The following is a 12,250-nucleotide window of genomic DNA, read 5'->3' as shown; positions in this document are numbered from 1 at the left end:
AAGCAGGTGGGCTGTGGAATAGCGGTTACTGCTCCGAGGGAATGGAAAATTCCAAGGAGGGGCTGAGAGTGTGGGCGCAACCGCAGGGAGCCTGAGGCCCTGGGGGTCCTGCCCTTCTTCGCGCTCTCTCCTCCCTCTGATGGAGGGATCTGTCCATCGAGTTTGCTCCTGGAAGTCCAGGTACAGAGGGAACCAGGCCCGGGCATGGAGGGAGGTGGTGAAGCCTGGGATGGGACAGAGGCTCCCGCCCCTCAGCACCCCTGCCTGTCCACCTGCCCTCACCCACCAGGCACCTGGGGGGCCTCTATGGCCAAGGGGGGCCTCCTCCACCCCGCGCTTCCCTGCGATTCTCCATCTAACACGTGGCATGTGGAGCGCCTCTCATGGCCGCGGTGACAGAGGGCAGAGGTGGGGGCTCAGAGAAGCCCAGAAGGCTGTCGGGGATGGGGGTGTATATGCTAAAGAAAGACGTACTCACCCCTGCTCTCCCCATGCCACTGGCTGAGGATAACTCAGTTAACAGCTACCCCCCAGCAGATGGAATGACTCTGTGTCACCCTTGCTCTTCCTCCAGACCCAGTTCCAATGTCCCTTCTCCTGCTGAGCAGTCTCGGCCCTGGGCTTGGGCATGGTGGGCACAGACTCGGTGTCCTTCCATGATTCTGAGCAGATGCTCCAGTGAAACACCTCCCCAGCCGGCCCGGGGGTCTGGAGAGGGTGTGACTCAGCCTGGAGCGAGAAGGGGCTCCTTGGGGAGAGCTCTGAGTGGCCTGAATGTGTGATGAGCAAGCCCGGTGGGGATGAGGTATCCCAGGAGGAAGGTCAGATACACCTAAGGCGCCAGATCATGGTCCGTCATGCCCAGGTCACACGCTTCCGGGTGAAGCATGCCCTGCTGCTTCCGGGGCACATGGCCGGGTGACCTCTGCCAGCTTCCTCGCAGGAAGGACACATGCCTGGGAAGGTGGGCAAAGGCGATTCCACCACTTCTGAGCCTGACCCCTGAGTCCTTTCCACTCTCTTTCCCCGACTGCTGGCTTGATGTTGGGACCCAGGGTGCCCTCCGTGAAGGTTCATAGGGACTGAGTGATGCCTGGAAAAGGACACCCCCAGAACCACAGATGGCGGCTATGGGAGCACAAGTGAGCGCCAGCCCTCTGGGTTCAGCCGCTGATTTGGGGATTCCCTGTTACAGTACAGGGGTCGGGGGAAATGAAGGGACACAGTGACTACTGTGCAGGGTCTGAGGGGTGAGGAGAACATGGTGCAGAGGAGATGGGATGGGAGCTGTTGTCTGAACCGGGCAGTGGAGGACCATGGATCTCAGATAGCACCTTTGGACTTTGGATTTTGCCTGACATGGAACCTGCTACTGGCTGTATGTTTGTGTTACTCCAAAATTCATATGTCGCAGTCCTCATCAACAGTATGATGGTACTAGGAGGCAGGGCCTTTGGGGTGGGGGGTGAGGTCATGATGGTGGTATCCTCCTGAATGAGATCAGCACCCTTGTAAGAAGACACATGAGAGATGACCTCTCTCTCTGCCGTGTGAGGGCCCAGCAAGGAGGCAGTGCCCACAAGAGATGTCTTCAAAAGAGCTCTCACCAGGCACCAAGTCGGACGGCACCTTGATCTCGGACTTCCCAGCCTCCGGAGCCACGAGCAAGGAGCGTGTGTTGTTTAAGCCCCCTGTCTATGGTATTTTGTCCTAGCAGCCTGGACTAAGACGGGGATCTTGAAAAGTTACAAGTTAAAGAGTTATATGGCCAGGACTGAATTTTGAAACTATATAGTTACAGTTCTGGATATTACTGTATTTATATATATACTATATATGTATTATATATGTTACTATAAATTAAAATAAATATAATTTAATTTAAATAAATTAAAGCATACCCAGGTATGGAAACATTCTTCAATCATTAAGCATAACAAGGCAGAGTAGTAGTTTTTGACCTGAAAAGATGGCTACAGTCTATTAAGTGAAAAAGAAAATGCAGCTTGCCCAGCAGTGTTTATCACCCAGACAGTAGATAGCATTACCGGCCCAGTTCCGTGCCCCTCCTAGCCATGCCCTTGTCCTTGCAATTTCACAGTGCCCTCCCAGCATGGGTGGAGCACACCTGCGTGTCTGTGGACTGAGTTTGGGCACGTGATTTATTCTGCCTACAGAATAAGATGGAAGAGATGGTGACTCAATCCAGACAGTGCTTCCACTTGATGTCTGCTGCCTATGCTCGAGCCACGAGAAGGGAATTCTCAGGTTTGCCACTGGTCCCGGGAGGAGAAGGAGTGATGCCAGATCAAACTCTCCAGCCAAGATCAGCAGAGCCTCTCAGCTGAGCACAGCCTGGATCAACAGACCTTAGACAACCTACAGTTCACAAAATAAATGATTGTTGTTTCAGGCCACTACGTTCTGGGATGGTTTGTTACAAAGTGTACTTTTGTGGCAATAGCTGACTGGTATCCTATCTATATGCATATTTAAAAATATGGAAGTCTGGATGGTTGAGTTTGGAATAATTTCTTCTTTATATTGTCCCTATTTGTTTTAATGAGCATGCCTTAACTTTTATAATAAGAAAATGAACAAATTCACACTTTGGAATAATCTGGAGATAGCCTAGAAAACAGATTTGTTGGGGAGAGACTGGAGGCCTGGAGGAAGGAGGGGTCCATTCAGGAGGTCCTGTAAGTTTCAGCAGGAATGCTGAAAGCCTGAGCCCAGGCAAGGCTGCCCCCTTCGTGATGGCACCCCCATGCCTGTGTTGTCCCTCCATGCCCCTCCTTTTGAAAACCTAGTTTCAAAATGAGCAGTCTGGCTGAAAAGAGGTAATAAGCCATATCCAGAAACTGATGACAGTTAGTGGCTTTTATCAGGAAGCATTTGCAATTTAATGGGGACAAAGGGGTATTCTCCAAAGATGGAATTTTGGGGACTGGGAAGCTGGAAGATGTTTTTGGTCTGGGAGAGAAAGTGCTTCCTTATTCATTCCCGTCCTGTTGCACAGACCGAGGCTCCTACTTTCCCTACTATCCACACTGTACCCATGAGCTTCTGATGCTCCTCCAGCCATAGAAAAGCCCAGCATGAGGCACTTGCCTGTGGCACCAGCTAAGTGGGGAGGGAGAGAGAGACATTGTAAGTCAGGATGCCCTGAGACAAGATTACAGAAGTCACAGCACACCTAAGCTTTTCATGTCTGGAGCAAGGATATGAGACATAATATAAAGTAACATGATATAATATTATAAAATAATAATAATAATATGGTATAATATAATATACCAAGTCAAGTAGAACATGAGAGATCAAGACCCCAGAGAGAAGGGGACTCATGTTCTATACCTCCTTCCCTCGAGACATCTGCGGATCCCTAAGAAGCATAAAGCAAGAAGCTGAGAAGCCAGTAGGCAGTGACGGTTAACAGCTCTCGGCTTTCTCACAGAACTGGGGAGACAAAAGAAATCAGGGCGACTAGGGCAACCAGGACTTGAGGGTCCACAATTTGGGAAAGAAGAGAGGCAGAGAGACACACAGCAGCTGTGCTTCTCAAGTGATTTACTAATTTGTAAACCACCTGTGCTCCGAGGATGAGAAACTGAGCAGAAAGTGGCTGCCAAGAGCCTGGGAAGGCAATCAGGTATTTGGCCGTTTCTCAGTGCTGGAAGACAAGAACTGGTGTTCAGCACCCCCAGGGAGGAGCGGTCTGATGAACAACTGAGACTCTTTCCTGGGAAACAACCCTACATGGTCCACCCGAGGGAAAGTGCAAACCTGAAATAGACCAAGCCTTACAGAAACTGAAATACAGCCTCGAGTCCGTTCCATCCCTAGCTAAGCACCTGCTAAGATCTAAGGCAATTTCTGTCTGGAGGAAGATGAACATCATCCAGAGTCCTTGAAGTTTTTACACGTCTGGCATTCAGTAAGAAATCACCAGGTCGGGCACCTGGGTGGCTCAGTCATTAAGCGTCTGCCTTCAGCTCAGGTCATGGGGATCGAGCCCCACATCGGGCTCCCTGCTCGGTGGGGGGCCTGCTTCTCCATCTCCCACTCTTCCTGCTTGTGTTCCCTCTCTCGCTGTATCTCTTTCTGTCAAATAAATAAATAAATAAAATCTTTTAAAAAAAATCATCAGGTCTACCAAGAAACAAAAGCAGAAGAAAAAAGTGGCAATAGAAACAGACCCACAGATGACCCAAAACTAGAGTCATCAGACATGAAAATCACAATATAAGTGATTCATATTTCCAAGACTAGAGGTGATGGTGGAGAATCTTTAAGAGAGAGCAAGAATTTATAAAAATGGATGAAATGAATATTCTAGAACTGAAAAACTCAATACATAAAACTAAGAACTCAGTAGATGGCTTTAGTAGCTAATTGTTAGTAACTGAAGATTGATGAGCTGGAAGACATCTTTGCATAATATATCCAGGAGAGAAAAGAGAAAATAGAATGAAAAACCTAAGAGAAGAGTGCATGAGACACCTGGGAGGTGGTGAAGGTTGTAGCATGTGGGATCGAAGTCCCACCGGAAGTCAGACAAAGTGACGTCATGTGCCACCCAAAGTCGTGCATCAGAGGGGATGCTGGACCCCTGCTCTCTGACTCTCAGCCCCCAGAACTGGAGAAAATAGACATCTGCGGGTTCAGCTCCCCAAGTCTGTAGCATTTTGTTAGAGCAGCCTGAGCTCAGACCCTCGTGTAGAAAGGAAAACAGATGGTTCCTTTTTCCTTGAGGAATCGCCTTTTGGAAGAGTTGCTTCCCATATTCCAGCCACACTGACCTGTGGGATTTTCCAACATCCCAAGCTGTCCCCTCTGCCTGGGAATGACTACCCCAACCACCTACGTGGATCCTTCCTTCCTCCTGGGGGCCCCTGCTCAGGCATCCCAAGACTGCTCATGACTACTCTAGAACACCTGCCTTCCCCGTCGCCATGAACACCCTTCCTGCCTTCTTGTTCTTCAAAGTACACGTCTCCCCGAGACACCCTATATTTGTTTGTGATCTGCTCTCTTCCCAGGAGTGAGTTTCTATGACTGAGCAATTTGTTGTGTTCATCGTTCTACCCCAATAGGGGTTTGAGATATATTTATTGAATGAATGAATGAATGAATGGCACATTGGATGGCAGAGCAAAGGATGGGAAAGAGCCTGGGTCCTTGACGGCATCACTGAGCTGCGGAATCCCTTGGTCCTGGAGGTCGTGCAGGCTCGTTCCCTCATGGGGGCTCCCATTTGAGGTAGGAGGGATTGTTAACCCCTCCCCTCCTTTTTCTTCCTCGAACGCCCTGCACTCCCACTCAGCTTGCCGACGTCTGCTTGGAGTGTGGGCTTTCTAACTCTTCTTGCAGTGGACACGCACTGACCATTCTGACAGTTCCAAGAGGCCCAGCCTCCCAGACCACAGCATCTTAGTTAGCTTCCTCCCCACCGACCTGCTTATTCCCTTCACGACACGTGCTGTGATCTGAACCCGGCACACTCATGGCCTTGCTTGGCGGCTCTGTGTCTTCTCCCTGCCCCCATGCTCCCTAGGATGCAGCGAAACCCCATCAAACCTCTTCTCACCAGTTCCTCAGGACCTAGAGGTGCTCCTGGCATATAGTTGTTGCTCAATAAACGTCAGTAAACACGCAGATCTCTGTTCTATTGAAAAGCGGACAAGCCCAGAGTGGTTAAATGACATATCCCAAGCCACACTCTTAATATCGGGTTTGGGACCTGGTGCCAGGGCTTCCTTCATGGAACCGAACTGCTTCCCAAAAAAGACAAAAAAGGAAAAAAGAGCAGGGAGAAGGAACATGAGGGAGTGCATACGCTCCCAAAATTTAAAAAAAAAAAAAAATTGGGAGGAAATGTTTGCTTTGCTTGGTGCTGAGAAGTGAATTGTAAAACTGTGTCCATTATATAAATTTCTTTCATAATGGTTTATACTAAGGATTATGGAAATTCGCATGTGTGGGGTTGGAAGGTACCTTAAGATGCATCTAGTGTAATCGACAGCTCAATGCTTTAATCTCTTCCCCAGCAGGCGGTGCAGCGAGGAATTCCTTGCTTTGAATCCGCCCTAGCGAGAAGATCAAGGCTGTTAAATTGTATCCAAAATAAAAGTCAATGCCTCAGAGTAGGAACCTGGGGGGCCTCTCACAAGTTTTAAGCACGAACCTCAGGGATTCTGGGCATCTGTTTTCAATAGTCAGGGTCTGGTCTTCACTGTTTCCAGTGCTAGAGAATGTTCCAGAAGAGCGAGCGAGCTGGTAATGGATCTCCAAAGAGGCCAGATGCCCATGGGGTTGGCTTGGTCCCTGAGCCCAGGTTTGTCTTTCTTCACCTTGCAAAGAGTTATGGCCCCCGTCCTCACCGGGCCCTGGAGAAGGGACAAGCGCTTGTCACTGTCTTCAGCTGGTCGGGGAGTCAGCCCGCCGTCGAGTCAGGAATAACCAGCACCAGGCAGTGGGAAGGCTTTTGCCGGCTTGTGAGCTGCCCGCAGTGACTAAGACGCGTGAAAATAGCAGTCAAAAATGTCACACCCACCTCCCACCTCTCCAAGAAAAAAACGAGCCATTGGCCCAGGGGAAGGCGGTCTGTGAGCCAAATGAAGAAGCAACAGTTTATCTGTGGCCAGAAGTGAGGCTTCCCTTGGAATGGATGTCGCTGGTGGCTGTGTGTGTTGTCCCCCGACAAACAGATCCCTAGCGGGATCTCTGTGAATTGAGTCCTGTCAGTTCCACTTTGCCAGGCGGGGGCAGGGCGGGGGGAGCTCTGGCACAAGTTACAGGCAGGTCAACCGTATAAATAAAATGAGCCACGCACAGCCCAGCAACACTCGAGCCCTCGTTTATCCAGAGGGTAAATTATCCAGAGGAGATAATTCCCGCCTTCCAGTGCGGATGTGAGATTTTGTAAGGAGCAAAGTGTCCATCAGTTTCCGCCCGCTCGCCTGGACGGCACCCCCCGATCACAGGTTGTCCTGACCTTCTTGGGGTCTTATCTGATGAAGGGGAATGGGGGACCACGCCATCCCTCATGGGGCGCTGGCAGTTGTCCTTTGTTCCCCACCCCCCAATGGGAACTTACTGGCACTCGCTCCCTTTGGTCTGCCGGCAGCATCACTTACGACCCTCACGGAGACCAAAACACTGCCTCCTGACAGCCACAGCCGCGGCTCTCCGCAGGGCAGGGCATCCTGACCAGCACGGATCTTAGTCAGGGTCAAGCACCGAGACGTTGTCACTGATTCAGAGCGGGAAGCAGGGTCAGCTGCTGTTGGCTCCACCGCGATGCACGGGGAAGGAGGACAGAGATCCTTGCCCTCCCCGCCCCCCGCCCCCCCCACCCCCAGGGCAGAGATGAGTCCGCTGAGTCCCTCACAGTCACCCCGACTGCACCCGGCCACCTAAGCTCCCTCCCGGGGAAAACCAGAAGGTGTGGGCTGGGTCGCAAACACTGCGGTTCTGGTCATTAGTTATAAGCCTTTAAGACCAGTCCTACTTGGAACAGGAATGATCCCCAAGGAGGCGGATACTGTCCGGTGAGAAAACAATATGGCTCTTGACTGGACAGGAAGGGGGACAGGAGAGGGGAGGGGGCGGATCTGGGGTTAAGGACGCAGCCGGGGCTCTCCGGTCAGAGCGAGGACCGTGAGGCTGGTGATTGCTGGTACTTACTTAGCTCCTACTGTGTGCAGGCTCCAGGTGCCTCCCTGGGCTCGCTCAGTCTGATTAACGACGACCCCGTGATCTCCGTATCTGCCGTGATCCCCCTTCCGTCGACCCGGAAGCTGAAGCTCAGGGATGTGACACGTACAGTCCAGGGCCGTTTCTGCTAGTGGGCGGCGGAGTCGTGTAAGAGTGGGGCTGGGGGTGTGACCGCGCGTGTGCGCACGCGTGACCGAGAGCCCGTCACCACTTCTTGATGTCCTTCCCCTCGACAACCGCAGTCTGCATGACATAACTGATGGGAAAATGCATGTATTTCTTTTGGATTTACATGTCTGATCAATAAACGACTCCCGATCTCCGGTTCTTCTGACTGTCGTGTTGCCGTACTTTGCTTCATAGTTATTGGATGCATAAAACAAAACAAAACAAAACAAAAAACCCCACATCCAGCCCTAGAGATCCAGGGATCCTACACAGATACAGGGTCACCCGGGGCAGGGGCTTGGGAGACCATCTTGCCCAGTGCTCCCTTACTTGCAGCTTGGGAAGCTGGGGAGACCAACAGGAACGAGGGGAGCTGGCAAGGCCAACCCGTGGCCCAGCCAGAGCCAGAGCCCCCGGCAGCTCTTCTGTGACCTCTGGGGACCGCCCACTGCCCCTCTCGCACCCCTCACAGCTGACCTTCCCCTCCTCTGTAGAAACTGCTGTCTGGTCCATTGCTGATGATGCCTAAACTTACCCCCAATCCATCCACTCATACCTCTCCATGCACTCATGGGAGAGACCCTCCTGAAGTCGCCCCCTGGGCTCCAGCCCCACACAAACAGGTGACTCCCCCCGGCACCAAAGTGTCCCTTCATCCTGTGGCTCCCATGTGACCCACCGATGACCTGATTGCCCTTGATGGAACCCCAGCATCACGCTCCACTCTCCTCTCTCTCCTCTTTGCCCCTCCTCTGCCCTCCCACCGCGTCCTCCAGCAGCATCTGCCTCTCTGTGCTCCCCTCCAGTCCATGCACCTCTCCGAGCTGGGAGAGTTCCCCAAGCCTCGCTAGAAATGTCCCCACTAGGCTGGGATTTTAGGTCCATCCTCTGGGCTGTCTCTGTCCCTGCTCCTGGTCAGGGTCCTGGGGATGACAGGAAATACAGAGAGAGATTTTAGAACTCTGACTCCCTGCCCACCACCCCCTACCACCCCATCCAGGGGCTTGGCTCACACGTGGATGGGGGAGATGGAGAGGCGGGGGCCACCCAGGCGCAGGTCTCTGAGAGCCAGGTGGGTGGGTGGCACCCCCATTCTTGGGTGCAGGACTTTTTCGCAAGGACAGATTCCATCTGGGCACCTGGATTTTGAAGGTCTGCGGGCACCGCGGCTTGAGATTTTCTGTTGACCGCTGGTGTAGCATTCTGGAGGTTTTCAAATCTCAGATTCCAAAGTCTCTGGTGGTGGTAGACCTACAGAGCCAGGAGAAGCTAGAACTTTATACGCAACCGGTGATGAAATCTTCATGTAATTCCAAGGAGACCTAAATATACTCACGACACCACAGATGAATCCCCCAGAAATGATGTCAAGTGAAAAAAACCAGGCGCAAACGAGTCTGGACTGTAATATGTCATTGATGTAAAGTTCCCAGAACAGAAAGAAAGTAATCTTTTTTTTTTTTTTAAATAAGCTCCACGCCCAGCATGGAACCCCACACGGGGCTGATCCCCGAGATCATGACCTGAGCTGAGATCAAGAGCCGGACGCTTAACGGCCTGAGCCGTCCAGGCGCCCCCAGCAAACTAGTGCTCAGGGATAGAAACCAGAGCAGTGGTTGGCTCTGCAGGGGTGGGGTGGTGGGAGGACGGAAGAAGCAGGAGGGAATTTTCTGGGCTGCTGGGAATGTTCTGGATCTTTATTGCTTACCTGGTGCATACACCTGTCAAAACTCAGAGACCTGTACTCTCATAGTCTGTGTCTTTCACTGCCTGTTGATAACTTGTACTTAAAAGATAAGGATGAACAGCTCTAGGGACCCCTCCTCTCTGTGTAAACGTGTCCCATGAAGGGGAACCCAGTGCCTGCTTCCAAGACACGGCCTGATGACAGCAGGAAGACCCCTCTGGTATGCTCCCAAGGGGGCCTGGCTGGCTCCTCCTTTGTGGCCGCCACCCGTCCAGTCTTCCAGGGGCCGGTGACCCAGGCCTGCTGGGTGGCTGCGGGATGAGCACTCGGACGGACAGGTGACCAGGGCTTGGGTTTGGGGGAGTGATGCTCCCGTGTGGGACTCTCGCTGTCAACAGCTTGCACTATTTATAGGTTGCTGATGTCTTCCATGCAGTGATTCATCGCTTCTACTTAAATCCGTCAGTATCTTTAGAACACAAAGCAGGGCATTAAAAAACGCTCTGCAAGTGGGGAGGGAGAAGGTGGGCCAAGGGCCTGGTGTTTACAACCCAGACCAGGAACCAGCAATTTGGAGTCCTGGATTTTTTAGTTGGAAGTTCAGGAACTGTTGAACTTCCCCCCAAACACGCGCGCACACACACACCGATCTCTCTTGAGGTGACCACACGTGGGATACAGCTTATTCGGTGGCTTTCCTCAGCCATTGTAAACTTTTCCTTTGGAGGGAGGTGTGATCTGGGCAACAACCAAAAAAATGTAGATGAGAAAAGCCTCAATGTGTAAAGCAGTGTCAGGGCAGACCGACACACCCAGGATGACCCCCATGGGCCTCGTCTGTGTAATTCCGTCTCCTTGGGTGTCACACGCCCTGTGTCTTGCTTCTCACCAACAGAACATAGCAGTGGTGACAGGTGTCACTCCTGTGGTTGGGTTATGTCATTTGACATTTGCATCCCCCATGGCAGATGGCAGCAAGAGACCCTGGTTTTGAGGGATAGGGACGTGCAAGGGGCCTGTGGTCAGAACTGTGGGGACCTCTGGGAGCTCAAAGTGGCCTCCCAGCTGACACCCAGCAAGAAAGCCGATCGCCCCAGTCCTGTAAGTGCAAAGCACTGAACAAGCCTGGAAGGGGACCCCGGGGTCCGATGAGACCGCAGCCTGGTGGACAGGCTGATGGTGGCCAGTGAAGCCTGAGCAGAGGGCCCTGAGCCACCGACTCCTGACCCAGAGAAGCCGTGAGCCGAAGGCCAGTGTTATTCCTGCTGAGGTTGTGGGGATCCGATACACAGCAAGAGAAAGCTGGTGTGAGGGCTTCGCTGCATTATACCAGGGGGAACCAATACCCTTCTCTAAGTCTGTGTCCGTGGAGACTCCTGGAGGACACACAGGAAGCCGGTGAGAGGGTCCAGCTGTGAGCGAGGGCCAGCGGCTGCCGGGGCTCTGTCCCTGTACCTCGGCTCGCTCTGTGGTTTTGAAACATACAAATGTGGAACCCCACTCAGAAAGTGACCGTCAGGGACAGCTAACAGTTACTGGGGACTATTTTAGGCACCGTGTATGAAATAACTTGGTTAGCCCTTGCCACTCCTCCCTGTGGGAGGTGGGGACAGCTATCCCTTGCGTTGGACAGACAGGAAAACTGAGGCCCATACACTTACATGCTTAGTGTACTTGGGCTCACAGAATCCCCCAGAGCTGGGATGCGGGTGAGCCCGTGGGGTTCCGGGCCTGAACCCTTCCCTGCTCAGCCCCCATCGGCCGGGTCTCATGGGCAGCGAAGCTGGAGGTGCCCAGAAAGCTGCTGTTGTTGCTGGAAGGTCAGGAGCCGCCCCGGGGGCTGGGGATGTGGCATGGCGGGAGCCTCACCCGCCACGCCGGGGGCACTGGCTAATCCCCCATCAGCGCTCTGCAGACTCCAGACATTAGAACCTGTCGTTAACGCCCAACAGTCAGGCTGGGAGGAGGCTCCTTTACGTTCTGGACACTTGTTGCCTCAATCTTTACTTTTTTTTTTAAGGTTTTATTTATTTATTTGACAGACAGAGATCACAAGTAGGCAGAGAGGCAGGCAGAGAGAGGAAGGGAAGCAGGTTCCCTGCTGAGCAGAGAGCCCGACTGACGCGGGGCTTGATTCCAGGACTCTGAGATCATGACCTGAGCCGAAGGCAGAGGCTTCACCCATGGAGCCACCCAGGCGCCCCTGCCTTGACCTTTATAATTGACCTTCTGTGCCTTAGCACCTGCTCCTGTCCCCTTCACCATTCCTGAGTCTCCTTGATTGAAAATTCCAATGGAAAATCCTCCTTTGGTTAAAAAAAAAAATGTTCTTTAAAAAGGACTTTACGTATCCCATGAAGATGGAGACGTTTCTAACCCTGTTTACATATAGGAGATGGGTTTCGTCAGCAGGCTCTCAAGTTTCTATATGTCATTATATTATTTTTGGAGGGCCATATGCAAGGATTTTCTCATAGGCACCATTTCTGATCTCAGTGTGTTTTTCTTTGGTTAATAAAAACCACGGTTTATAAATCAGGCATATGAAGATGGCAGGGTGAGACCGTGATAAAATCCACAGCTTATGCCTTCATGTTTTTTCTTCTCTGTCTCTGGTTTTTTTTTTTTTTTTTTTTTTTTTTTTTTTTTGGTCTGATTTTCCTGAGGAGACAGCTC

The 12,250-nt window shown here is 52.0% G+C and overlaps 1 long non-coding RNA gene across 1 annotated transcript; it reads right to left on the bottom strand.

The window, feature by feature from the left end:
- Positions 1–1,960: 1,960 nt before the first annotated feature.
- Positions 1,961–7,753, bottom strand: LOC125106025 (uncharacterized). The gene is made up of 3 exons (XR_007129208.1): positions 7,690–7,753; positions 5,998–6,089; positions 1,961–2,379 (listed from the first exon to the last, which is right to left on the bottom strand). It is a non-coding gene; the product is annotated as an uncharacterized LOC125106025 (long non-coding RNA).
- Between the last annotated feature and the right edge of the window lie 4,497 nt (positions 7,754–12,250).

Source organism: Lutra lutra, chromosome 8 (assembly GCF_902655055.1).
Source record: "Lutra lutra chromosome 8, mLutLut1.2, whole genome shotgun sequence".
In the NCBI taxonomy this organism is placed as follows: domain Eukaryota; kingdom Metazoa; phylum Chordata; class Mammalia; order Carnivora; family Mustelidae; genus Lutra; species Lutra lutra.
The sequence above is the reverse complement of the archived record's forward strand: the minus strand, read 5'-3'. Positions and strand labels throughout refer to the sequence as shown.